General features: G+C 42.5%; 1 pseudogene; it reads left to right on the forward strand.

Annotated features, from left to right (window-relative positions):
* The window catches only part of LOC149248106 (serine/threonine-protein phosphatase 7 pseudogene), a 30356-nt pseudogene extending 18044 nt beyond the window's left edge, over nt 1-12312 (forward strand).
* The last annotated feature ends 1423 nt before the right edge of the window (nt 12313-13735 follow it).

A 13735-nucleotide genomic window follows, 5' to 3' on the forward strand; every position in this document is an offset into this window, starting at 1 on the left:
GGCTGTAAGCAGCTAGCAATACCAGCATTGTTTCATCCACATGCTCACTGGTTCTGTATCCCAATTCATAAGCAATCATGTCCAACAATAGTCTACCTACCTCAGTAAAATAGACATCCAAGTAGGGAGGTGGCCCTGTGGGCTGGCATTCAGGTCTCATAAATGTCCTGGTGATCTTCTGAATATCATCACTGGTCATCTTGGCACCAGTGTCCAGTAGATAATTCATGGAAAATGGGAACAACAGCTCAGTTTGATCAAAGTGGAGCATCTTATTGATGGATTCAGGATTAATGTGAAAGAGTATGCTCCCAGATGGAGACTTAATAGCTCTGTGCTGCACATCATAGCTTTCAGCACATAGGCGAATAATCTCACGAAAAACATTGACAGAGGGGAGACAATAGTATGGCAGATTTGACTCCCATATCCCATATGTATCCTGGCCATTCAGGTAGTCATCTCTTAATTGCCTGAAGGTCTGCAAAAAGTCCCTGTTACCCACAAAGTCTTCAATGAGGTAGTCCCTGTCAGCAAGAGGCAAGGACTCCAGGTCTTTATTTGGTGCATTTAAAGGAGCAAAACTGAGCGCTGAGGGTGCAGGAGCAGCCATTGTGTAATCTTATTTTGAACAAGGTGAGTGCAATGGTTTGCAAGGTTCCTCAGAGCTTAAGTGACAGGCTTACTGCAGATAATGCTTGGAATTTTCTTCAAAGTGGGATAAGCAGGCTTGGCAGACTTGTCTCTGCTGTTTTTTGGTAAATTCACAGGGATTGTGAATTGATGAGGGTGATTGCAGAGGGTGTGTGGGCTTCAATTTGGTGACATGCAGACTTGGGCTTCCACCTGGCAAAAGGGAACAATGCAGAGCAACTCGGGGCTAAATTTGTAATTGTCAAGCCGTGAATTATCGTTTGAATGTCAAATTCATGGAGTTGGGGCAATGTGGGTTGATTTAATTACAAATTAAGAAGTGGACAGTGTGCAATTTAGGATTTGACCAATGCTTATTGGAGAATTCGTATAGAAATGGCATGCATAGGGGCGAAACAAGGAACTTGTGGTGAATACCTGGAAAAATAGCACTGAACGACTTCGGGCCGAGCAGGGGGAGCTCGCTGCAGCTAGATTGACGAGTGATGGCAGCGGCAACTTTGAATTTGATTGCTCGGAGGCAATTTCGCGGTAAACAGGTTAACAGTAGCTGCGTCCTTTTTGCTTGAAAATGACCACAAACGGCTAGTTTGGCTGCTTTTAACGACAAATTTGGGCAAAAAGGGTCATTGGCGATTTTTCCGCCAATGACGTCAGCATGACGTCATGGCGGGCCCGGGGTATGGAGGGTGACGTGGACGCTGAACTGGAGGCCAGCGTCGACGGACATGGTGGCGGGGAGAGGCGGTGGCATAGCTACGTGGAGGGCCATGGGGCGCCGAGGCGGGCGGAGGACGCACGACGTCATGATGACGTGTGGGTGACGTGGTGCCGCAGGGGTGGTATTAGGGAGGTGGTAAGCGGTCTCCCCGCACCACCTTTGGTGATAGGCGGTATCGGGGAGGGGGGCTCCGAACAACCCCAGCGCATGCCACGCGTCCTGGGTACGGCCCCCAATACCACCGTCTCCCCGGAGGTTAAAGGGCGGCATGTCCCGATTTGATATTGACCGCCCACCGTTGGATCGGGGGCGGCGGGCATCGGACGGCTGGCGAGCACCGTAGTTTGTCGTGCAGCTTTGGGCGGGGACCCGCCCGGCAATAAAATATTCACTTTAATATTTTGGGCGCGGGACTTTGGGTTTAAGGGTTTCTGTGGGTTTTTGATTTTTTGAATTAATCTGTCGGGGGAATAAGGGTTATGGTTAGGTTTGAGTGAAGGGAAAGGGCTCTTTGGCGAAATTCTTTAGGAAAAGAGGGGGGATGATGGATTAGGGGGAGGTTATTACTCCAACCAGAGGCTAGAGTAATCCCATGACAGAGTTGACCATAGTCCCTGGTGGACTAATGTCTCCCTTAAACAAATTTATTTAGCTATAGTGCTAACATTGGGGGATATTATACATGTTTAGGGGTTTATACACCATGGTGTTATAATAGTAGGGGGAACGGAAAACATAAGGGATTTAGTGTAGATTCAGTCAGTAGTTAGTACTGGGGGAATGAGAATGGGAAATGGTGTTTACTAAGCTTTTTAGGAATCAAACTTAGTCAGGGAGTAGATCAAAATGAAAAGAATTTTTACACAAGAAATGTGGCTTATTTTCAAAAGAAGTCATTTATGACATCAAATTTGTATAAATGAAGAGCACAAGGAGGACTGGTCAGGGAGATCCTGCAGTCCTCATGGGAGGTTAGTAAGAAACTTTGAAGGGAATGGGGGAAGTTAGTGATGACTTGAGCACTTTGCCACTTAGGCCACTGTTCTTGCTTTTTCTGCTGATGGCCACTTTGATTTACTCCAAGTGATGCACTTGGATTTAGCTTTCTGCAACATTCCACTGCCTACCCTGCCTATTTCCTAGAATTTTTTGTTACTTCAGGGAGGGTGCACTTGGACTTGCAAACCCTCAGGTGGCTTTTCTTTTCCTTTGGCTTTTCTTTTGATATTCTATCTAACGCTATCCTTATTGCTTCCAAGGTCCCAGATTAAACAGTTGGGAACCTTCTTTCTCTACCTAACTACTTTGTCTGCGAAGATTGAACTGTTTGGACAGACTTCTTTCTCTAATCTATAACAAAAAATTGAAACATGGCCTGACCCAGCTTAAGCTGTTGGATCACCCATTGGGAGATAGGGCAGCATTAACCAAATGTAAATGTGTGTCTTCCATCAGAATATGAGATCTTTGCATTCCCAAAGTAGATCATATTGGCACTTCCCATGCCAATCATGAAAAATGAAACCTATTGGTATAGGTAGCTAACAGACAGTATTGTAATATCAACATTCGAGATCCTCCATACAGAGCCCAATTGCCTAGAAATTGACGTCAATAACAATTGCAATGTTGTGGTGGTGGGCGATGTTCATGACTAGTTGCACGACTTTTGATGAGCCCCAAAAATGTACAATTATTTGGGCTCATTCAACCTCCTAAGTTGGCTTAGTCCACCATTCTCATTTGTTTATTGCATGTTTTTGATTATTTTTATGATAATAGAGTGAATTTGGTTAGTCATTATGCCAACAAGTCTAATGGGTGCTTTGTGTAGCCTTTTTGGTCAACTTGGAGACAAAATTGAAGGTCTTAATGAGCACTTGGCAGCCAAATTCGTGGGAGAACAAGCTAGAGGATTTGTAGGGAGGTGTCCCCCTCATTTATGGGCCCTTACCTCGAATTCTCCACCATCAGCTCGGAGTTCAAAGGCCACCAAATCAATGAGCACAAGGGCAGCCAAGCAAGTCAAGTTGGACTGCTGTTAACTCCAAGTCTTGGGCAGCCAAGTCCCTAACTTTTAGGAGGACTGTTGGGTCCTCAAATTGTATAAATAAGAAGGCTTGGGGCCTCATTTTTGTTAGCTAGTTGGTAGTCATTTTTGGTAGCTAGTAGTTAGTCATTTCGTAGCAGCTAGTTAGTCAATTTGGTTTTCGCTCTTTGTAAGCCAGTTTTGGCATGACATTAGACTTTTGATTATGAATAAAAGCAAGCAGTTTTGGATCAGATTTTGAGTTTTTAAAGGAGCCTAAAGCTCTCGGGGTTGGGCCCAACCTGAGAGCTCAGGCCTCCTTCCTTTGTATCAATATTGTTCCTTTCGCATTTCGTTTCCATTTTCCTTTACATGCATTCGAGTATAGTTGCTGATTTGGATTTCCTGTAGAAGTCAAACAGATTGGTTTTATCAGTTAGAATTGTTGTAGTTGTTTGGAAGTAGGCTGAGGCATTACTTAGATCCATTCATGCACTTTTATATTTAGCATTACTTCTTCATTCCACTGCCATGCATGAGTTTCCTTCACAATTTATATTGCTGTTCATTGATTTTATGTCACAGGTAGCTCAGGTTGAAGCATTCTCGTTTTGGTGACACTCATAAACAATTTGTTTCATCTGCACTCCTCCATACCACTCCATTACCTTCCTCCTCTTGTCAACCACACCTAAAGCCACTCAACCACTCTCTGTTCAGCTCATTCAACCTCCAGCTCTTCTATTACTCACATAGCCCCATCTACTTAACCTTTCATAGATACCATCCTTCCATTCACCAACCCACTCCGTACACTCTTTCCCCATCTGACTTCTCTATCTCTGAGCCATCACTAGTCCCATCTCCACCTCACCTATCCTCCCATACCACTCCATCACTTCACCATCACTCAAAACCCTCACGGCCAAACATCCTGTAGAAATTCCTTAGTTTCCTGTAGAAACCCCTGTAGACTTCCTGTAGAAGCCCATAAACACGGTTCCTTGACGGCCAAACTTTGCGAGACTCTCTGGAAGGGTGTTAGGGACCCCTTAGATCCTCTATGAACCTTCCCAACCTGTCCCACGCTTTCCTTCCTTCTCCATCCCATCTGCACAACCAAACCCTAATTAGCACACAATCACAATCATTCCATACAATTAAAGGAAAAATACAAAAACATGTCTTTTATGATGCAAGTAGCTTAGATCCATGCATTTGCACTTATTAGAGGTAATGACAGCATTAGTAGAAGTTGCATTCACATTCTTTGCATTATAGAGGTTAGACTAGTCAAATTAGGGTTTCCTAGGTTTACATGCTTTAATTTGCTTTCAGTTCATTTTGTCAAGTAGAGTAGCTTTCCTTTGAGATTAGCTTTCATCCATCAATTAGCAAGCTTCTTCTGAGAGCCTATAGAAGTTGGCTTGAGCCCTAGCGGACTTGTGCCAGCTGACCAAGTGACAGCTGCGACAAGAGCTAGTACTTGTGCATACAGCACCGTCGCTTCCAAGTTTGTACGAACTACCGGGTTGATAAAATTAAGAGACAGGAAGCCCCAGGAGTTGTAGCATTATTGCTACAATACTGGAGCTCACCATCTTTTTGGCGCCGTTGCCGGGGAAGCGGCAGAGTATTGGTGATTGTTGCTATTCTTCTATTTTCTACTACAACCTTCTTCTAAGTAGTTTATTTCATTTCCATTATGCAATTTCATTTATGCAAAAGTAGATTAGCCTTTCTTGCTTTCCTAGATTAGTATTTCCTGCTTTCATAGATTAGCATTTCCTGCTTTCCTAGAATAGCCTTTCAATTCCGCATTTCAATTCTGCAAGCGTAGATTAGTGTTTCAATTTCGCAAGCGTAGCCTAGCATTTCATTCTTGCAATTTCATTTGAGCAAAATAGATTAGTCCTTTCCTGCTTTCATTTCAATTTCGCAAGATAGTTAGTTGCAGTTCAATCTATTTCATGCCTTGTAGGAGTAGAGATAAGTTAGAAAAATGATTGCACAACGCCCCCACTGCTTCACACAGCCAACGTTCTTCTTCGATGGCTGTGATGAAAGAACCCCTGGGTGGACATCAAGACATATCTGAAGAAACTGTAGGGGAGAAGAAGAAGAAAACATTCCTGTGAAGCAAATGGCTACAATTAGAGATGTTGGGAGCAACATCTTGTCCAAAGATGAATTTGCAAATCAGATCGAAGATTTCAAGAGTGACATGAGGCAGTTTCTTGCCATGCAACTGGATACCTTGCGGATCCAAAAGAAGCAAGAAGAAGCCAAGAGGGCTTTGGTCATTTTTTGTCCTAGGTGCCTTAAAAAGCATCCTAGGAACGAATGTCCAATGCACTCCCTAGAAGTGTGTTTCATCTGTGAAGAATACCATCCTACATATCAGTGCCCTTCCTTGCCCAGAATCAAAGCTACATATCAAAGAGCCAAGGGAGCCACTGAATCACTCTGTTATATGAACCAAAGGAGGCCACATGGACCCATACCCTACCAACAGGAACTACAAGGGACACCCGAGACCTATCATGACCCTTATCAAGCCACTTTCATGCCTTCTTGGGATCCCCCTGCTCATCCTTCCTGGTCTACACCTCCTCCTTGGTCATATCCTCCTTGTTCCTTCACAGATCCATATTATGCCCAACCAGTTGCTCATTCATTTCACTCTTATGCTCAGCCACCGCCTCAGTGGAATGCACCTTACCAGGAGTGGAGACCCCAGTACAACTCTCATCCCACTCATTTTCCTCCACCACCTGCTCATCCACAACCATCGCCTCCTCCTCCACCAAGGCAACCCCAAATGCCTACCCAACCACAATGCCATCCATCTCCATCTCAAACTCACACCTCCACTCATCTACCCGTACCATTTCCAAAGCCATGCAATGGAGTAGCTCAACCCCATTGCAAATCTGAGGCACAACATATCCAAACAACTCCTCTTGAGCCCAATGATCTTCACCAAAGCTCAGGAAGAGTGTTGCAAAAAAGAGATCATCTTGAAAGCATTGAAGGACCAAAGGCAAAAGAAGATCCAAAAGAAAAGATCAAAGAACCATGGGCTGCACTTGATGAAGAGAAGAGATCAGAATCAGAGATGGAGAAAGTTCCCTCATGGTTACCATCAAATCTTCCATGTATTCAAGAGAAAGATCAGCAAAAGGAGGAAGATGAGAAAGTCATGATAGAAAGTGACATGAAGAATGATCCAGATCAGCAAAGGGACCAAGGATATCAAAGCTATATTGAGACATGGTTCCAGACAGTCACTAAGTTGCAGCAGTACTCTCTTCTTCAACTATGTTTGATCCCTTCAAAATCAGATCATTTGGTCTCTGAGATCTGGATACCTGTCAGAGCATGCATTTCGAGCCTCCACATCATTTTTTCTCTAATCTCGATGTGCACATGGCTCCATTGGAAGTATTCTTATACTTGAAAGCAATTTTGTTTTTCAAGTAGGGTAGGGTAGGGAAAAAAAAAAAGAAAAAAGAAAAAAGAAAAAGAAAAAAATGAAAAAAGAAAATAGAAATCTAAGGTGAAAACCTCCTCGGAGGCGCCTTAGGTTGGCTCATTGATTGAAAAACTCCATGAGGCGGTCAATGGGTTGAAAAAAAAAAGAGAAAAGAGAAAAAGATCTTTGGGTGAAAACCTCCCTTGGAGGCGCCCAAGGCAGGCAATTAGGGTGAAAACCTCCATGAGGCGCCCTAGTTGTTTTTCAAAAAAAAAAGAGAAAAAGAAAAAGGAAAAATAAAGCTAATCTCCATTGAATAAGTTCATGTTGCAGCAATGACATTGCAGGTTAAAGGAGGACGTGTCATGACAGGAGGAGCACTCAGATCAAAGACAAAGGAGTTTTTGTGCCTTCTACAGGAAGTTTCGTATCTTCTACATGAAGCTTACAAAAAAGCCAAATTGATCTCCGAGGAGGACCTGAAGGCTGGGAATATGTCCATGAGGCCTACCCACATCCATGTTTCCATTCCTCACCCCTTTTCCATCATTTTTTTCATGTCATTATGCTTCTTTCCTCAAAATTGTGTTTTCTACAGGATGCTCTATATTTCTACAAGAAACATCCTGTAGAACCTTTGGACGAGCCAAATTCAATCTCAAAAGTGAATCTAATGGTGGGAATCTATTGGTTAGGTCTGCAAGCACTTGTGTGTCCATCCCTTGCCTTCATCCATCATTTTTTTTTACCTCCTTGTGCTTCTCATTGTGCTTCTAGAGGATCTTCCTGTAGAAATTGTGGGAAACTAGGCATGCATTTCAAAAAGTGGTTTGGCGAGCATGGTAGCTTCCTCAAGTGTTCAGAAGCCCTCATGCCATCTTCCAACTCCTCCTCCATCATCTCCATACCTGCATCACAAACAAAATTCATTTTGTCATCCCATGCAAGCACATGCAAAAAGCCTTGAGGCAAAAATCCATAGAACCAAATTTGTTTTTGCCATAACTTGAAAACCATGCATCCTTTTGACAAACCGTTTTATGGGGGATTGTACAAGGTCGATGACAACATGCCTGAGCAGTTTCATGCAATTCCGGTGCACGGTTTCCAAGAAATCAGCCTCCATCACCATCAGCCATTTTCACATTTTCTCCATAACCATGCATCCGTTTCAAAACCTGTTTCATGGGGAGATGCACATGGGTGATAGTAGCCTACCCAAGCAATTTCAGCCAATTCCGATGCACGGTTTCCGAGAAATCGAGCTCTGAAATCTTAAGCCATTTTCCAATTTTCTCGAAATCCGTGCATCCATTGATCACGAATTTTCTATGGGAGATGCATCATGATGGTAGGAACATGCCCACCGAGTTTCAGCTCAATCCGGGTTTCCGTTTGGGAGAAATGGCAAAAAGAAGTTCTTGTCCTGTGAAAATTCAATGGCAGCAGTTTCAGGATGCAGGTCTGAACGTGGAAATGAACTTTTGTTGCATGCATCTGGCCAGAGGACACCTGCACAAGGAAACCAGCCATGAATCAGCAACCAAGCCATCATGCAACCATAAAATCAAATTCATGCAGCAATGACAGCCCACAACAGCTCACGACAGCCATTCGACTTCGAGGTACGTGACTGATCTCATTCTTCTATTGCATAGATTTAATTTGAAAACTGCATGAATTGATGGGATGGTGGAATTAAGCCACGAATTTAGGAAGGTTCACTTGATGTCCAGTTCTCTAGCGCTCAAGGAAAAATCACGTAGCCCACGTGTATGGTCGTTCATGGAAAATTTGAAAAACACAGTTAGTGGTATATTTGTTGAACTTCAGTGCACAGGGCATCAATTAATTAACAAATAGAAGGGTTCATGATAGCACAGCAGTTCATATGCGCCAGCACACGTTTTGCCACCTCACCACAAGTCACGCAGTAATTCAAGGGACGCTCGGCTGAAACTCTCACCACTCTTTGTTCAACTGCGGTCAACTGAAGCGCATGTCCTCCATCCAGATCAGTTAAACAATGGTGCTCTACCGATTTCTGCCTTTCATTCTCAAGATCTCTTCAGTTCCTTAAACAAATTGCCGCCTGTCGCACTGTTGATCGAATTTCCTTCAAGTCAAGAGGAATGAGTTGAATTTCTCCAATGCCATTCACTCAGATCCATTTCAGATTTCTTATGCATTAAGAGGAGACTGATTTCATATATACCTGTCATCGTTTGTAGCTGAGTTTCATGCTCAGAAAAAGGATCAAGCTTCACTCATATAGAAGCCTGAAATTTCCTTTCAGAAATCAAATATGTCCTCCAGCACTTAAACCCAAGACCGAAGATTGTTCCCTTGGGTAATTTTAAGAGGTTTAAATGTCCACATTCCACAGAGGCCGGATTGATCTCTGCACTCTCATTCACTCAGCCTAAACTTCCAGGGTTCATCTCAGTTTTTGTGCATCAAAGAACATACTGATTACATGTATTGGTGGCTGTCTTTCTGATTAGAAAAAGGGTTGTTCTGTTCTGCATCTCAGACTTATTTATGTGCCAAGGACATGCTGGTTATTTGGAATGATGGCAAATTATTATTTAAATGGTGGTGACACCCGTGGTGACACCCGTGTCTACAGGAAGACAGAAAAAGCCACTACAGGACTTTCCTGTAGAAGCCAGCGAACAGTTTCTACAGGAAAGTTTGAAAAAAGGGCAGCAAAAGGAGAAATCGGCCGAGATTTTAGCTAAGGAGGCAGCACCTGTGTTGGCCACCCTCAGCACATCCATCCCCTCCATGAACACTCATTTCTTTCAAGGTTCGGGCACAATTTAGTCACGGTTCAACCTTCTACAGGAAGCTACAGGACTTTCCTGTAGAAGCCTTTTGGCAGGCCAGAATCAATTTTGGAGAGGGATTCGAAGCTTGAAGTCTGTTGAGGAGGCATGCAACCACTCTTTTCTTCCATCCTCCACTGGTTTCATCTCCTTTCGCCACCATTGCTACCATCAGATTGAATATGCTTGCACACTCATACCAAGGCTGAGAATTCACTAGGAAAAGGAGCAAGTAGTGGGAAGAAGCAAAGAAGCATGGTTTCATGACAGAGAAGAGGACATCACTTCAGAAGCTTGGCATGGCAAGGAGTCCATCAGGGCCATCAGATGAGGAGAGAGATTGGTTGCTCAGAGGATGAGCAACACTTTCAGTAGGGGGGTGATGATGAGCCCCAAAAATGTACAATTATTTGGGCTCATTCAACCTCCTAAGTTGGCTTAGTCCACCATTCTCATTTGTTTATTGCATGTTTTTGATTATTTTTATGATAATAGAGTGAATTTGGTTAGTCATTATGCCAACAAGTCTAATGGGTGCTTTGTGTAGCCTTTTTGGTCAACTTGGAGACAAAATTGAAGGTCTTAATGAGCACTTGGCAGCCAAATTCGTGGGAGAACAAGCTAGAGGATTTGTAGGGAGGTGTCCCCCTCATTTATGGGCCCTTACCTCGAATTCTCCACCATCAGCTCGGAGTTCAAAGGCCACCAAATCAATGAGCACAAGGGCAACCAAGCAAGTCAAGTTGGACTGCTGTTAACTCCAAGTCTTGGGCAGCCAAGTCCCTAACTTTTAGGAGGACTATTGGGTCCTCAAATTGTATAAATAAGAAGGCTTGGGGCCTCATTTTGGTTAGCTAGTTGGTAGTCATTTTTGGTAGCTAGTAGTTAGTCATTTCGTAGCAGCTAGTTAGTCAATTTGGTTTTCGCTCTTTGTAAGCCAGTTTTGGCATGACATTAGACTTTTGATTATGAATAAAAGCAAGCAGTTTTGGATCAGATTTTGAGTTTTTAAAGGAGCCTAAAGCTCTCAGGGTTGGGCCCAACCTGAGAGCTCAGGCCTCCTTCCTTTGTATCAATATTGTTCCTTTCGCATTTCGTTTCCATTTTCCTTTACATGCATTCGAGTATAGTTGCTGATTTGGATTTCCTGTAGAAGTCAAACAGATTGGTTTTATCAGTTAGAATTGTTGTAGTTGTTTGGAAGTAGGCTGAGGCATTACTTAGATCCATTCATGCACTTTTATATTTAGCATTACTTCTTCATTCCACTGCCATGCATGAGTTTCCTTCACAATTTATATTGCTGTTCATTGATTTTATGTCACAGGTAGCTCAGGTTGAAGCATTCTCGTTTTGGTGACACTCATAAACAATTTGTTTCATCTGCACTCCTCCATACCACTCCATTACCTTCCTCCTCTTGTCAAACACACCTAAAGCCACTCAGCCACTCTCTGTTCAGCTCATTCAACCTCCAGCTCTTCTATTACTCACATAGCCCCATCTACTTAACCTTTCATAGATACCATCCTTCCATTCACCAACCCACTCCGTACACTCTTTCCCCATCTGACTTCTCTGTCTCTGAGCCATCACCAGTCCCATCTCCACCTCACCTATCCCCCCATACCATTCCATCACTTCACCATCACTCAAAACCCTCACGGCCAAACATCCTGTAGAAATTCCTTAGTTTCCTGTAGAAACCCCTGCAGACTTCCTGTAGAAGCCCATAAACATGGTTCCTTGACGGCCAAACTTTGTGAGACTCTCTGGAAGGGTGTTAGGGACCCCTTAGATCCTCTATGAACCTTCCCAACCTGTCCCACGCTTTCCTTCCTTCTCCATCCCATCTGCACAACCAAACCCTAATTAGCACACAATCACAATCATTCCATACAATTAAAGGAAAAATACAAAAACATGTCTTTTATGATGCAAGTAGCTTAGATCCATGCATTTGCACTTATTAGAGGTAATGACAGCATTAGTAGAAGTTGCATTCACATTCTTTGCATTATAGAGGTTAGACTAGTCAAATTAGGGTTTCCTAGGTTTACATGCTTTAATTTGCTTTCAGTTCATTTTGTCAAGTAGAGTAGCTTTCCTTTGAGATTAGCTTTCATCCATCAATTAGCAAGCTTCTTCTGAGAGCCTATAGAAGTTGGCTTGAGCCCTAGCGGACTTGTGCCAGCTGACCAAGTGACAGCTGCGACAAGAGCTAGTACTTGTGCATACAGCACCGTCGCTTCCAAGTTTGTACGAACTACCGGGTTGATAAAATTAAGAGACAGGAAGCCCCAGGAGTTGTAGCATTATTGCTACAATACTGGAGCTCACCAACTTTCTTAACCTGCTACGGACTACAGGGCCTCCATCTCCCAGCCAATTTTTTGTATTCAATGGAGATTATGTTGATAGAGGGGCTTAGCGACTTGATATTTTTTTATGGCTCTTGGCTTGGAAGATTCTTCTCCCTCATAGAATATTTCTTCTCCGCGGGAATCATGAATCCAAATTCTACATAGCCTTCTATGGTTTTGAGTAGGAAGCGATGGCTAAGTATGGGGATCAAGCCAGAGATCGAAGATTAGTTTTGACCTGATTTGGGAGGGTTTGAACTTGATACTTGGTGATTTACTTTTTTCAAATCCCTCTATACATCTAGAACTATCACCAAACAAAGAAATATGGATTGGTTTATTATGGGGTATAGACTATACAAAATACTTTCTAAACAATAACCATTTAAATTTGATTATCAAGTCACATGAAGGTCCTAATGCAAGGGAAAATCAACTTGCATTAGCAAGAATGCATAAAGGATACACAATTGACCATAATATTCAATCAAGAAAGCTGATCAATCTTTTTAGTGCTCCAAATTATCCACAATTTCAGGCCAGCACATAACGTTATAATAGTTGGGGTGCATATATTATATTGGAGCCACTTGATTTTGCTAATCTAAATTTTCACACATTTGAAGTTGTAATGCCCCGTACCCAGTGGAGCGAGACGCCCTGCGCCTTTATCAAGACTAGGGGAAATGATGAGACCATCATAAAAAAAGAAGAGATTGTGTGTTTCTGCAGAGAGAATCTCTCACCCTACATGATTCCTAAGGCTATGGTCTTCATGACAACACTGCCAAAGAATCCCATAAACAAAATATTGAAAAACCTATTGAGGGATCACTCCAAACATATTTCCACAACTTCAAATTCAGATAAAGCTTCTACTAGAGGTGTCATTTGGACCAAGCCAACAACATCGATATAGAAAAATCAGCCACAATTTGACAATGATGGCGAGCACTACATTTTCACTAAATCCTGGCTTTAATTAGAGACTTATGAAAAACTCTCTCCATGGCTTTAAGGAGAGACATAGATTCTATATAATAATTTATGATTTAATCTTATCACATAGCAAGAAAATTTGTTAAGCACAACAAACTCAACCCAGTGGGGATTCTATTGTAATTTGAAAATTGGCATGATGCGTAGTTTGTCAATGGCTTCTCATATTTCCTGTTTTAAATTTTCCAAAAAAAAAAAAAAAAAAAAAAAAAAAAAAAGAGAAAGAGGCAAATACTTTTACCATTTTTGACAACCCATCCAGTAGTGAATGGATATGTACTTCTAGTTGCAGATTTAGCAATTTACAACCTCATAATTAACTCATTCCCATGCTTTCATAAGAGAAATTTTATATTGACTTCTCAGGACAATACTGGATCTAATGGAACTCAAAGAACCTAGTTTCCTGCAAAGCTCATCTATTTGGTTCCTCATTCAATGCATCAGAGAAAATTGATGGCACTTCATATTGGCATGCAATTTTAATCATGCTGGCATGACAAGCGTGGCTTCAGGTGATTCGTTTCAATCATTTTGGTGTGACATGCATAGTTTCAGATAATTGGCCAAGTTGGAAGTGAGCTATAACAAAATATGCAACGATATCTTGATGCCCGATATAGGGTATCTCTATCCTCAGACCCTTGTTCGTCATGGTTATGGGTC

Source organism: Pinus tabuliformis, chromosome 7 (assembly GCF_031772625.1).
Source record: "Pinus tabuliformis cultivar Carrire ecotype Pingquan chromosome 7, CPIR1, whole genome shotgun sequence".
NCBI classification, from domain to species: Eukaryota; Viridiplantae; Streptophyta; class Pinopsida; order Pinales; family Pinaceae; genus Pinus; species Pinus tabuliformis.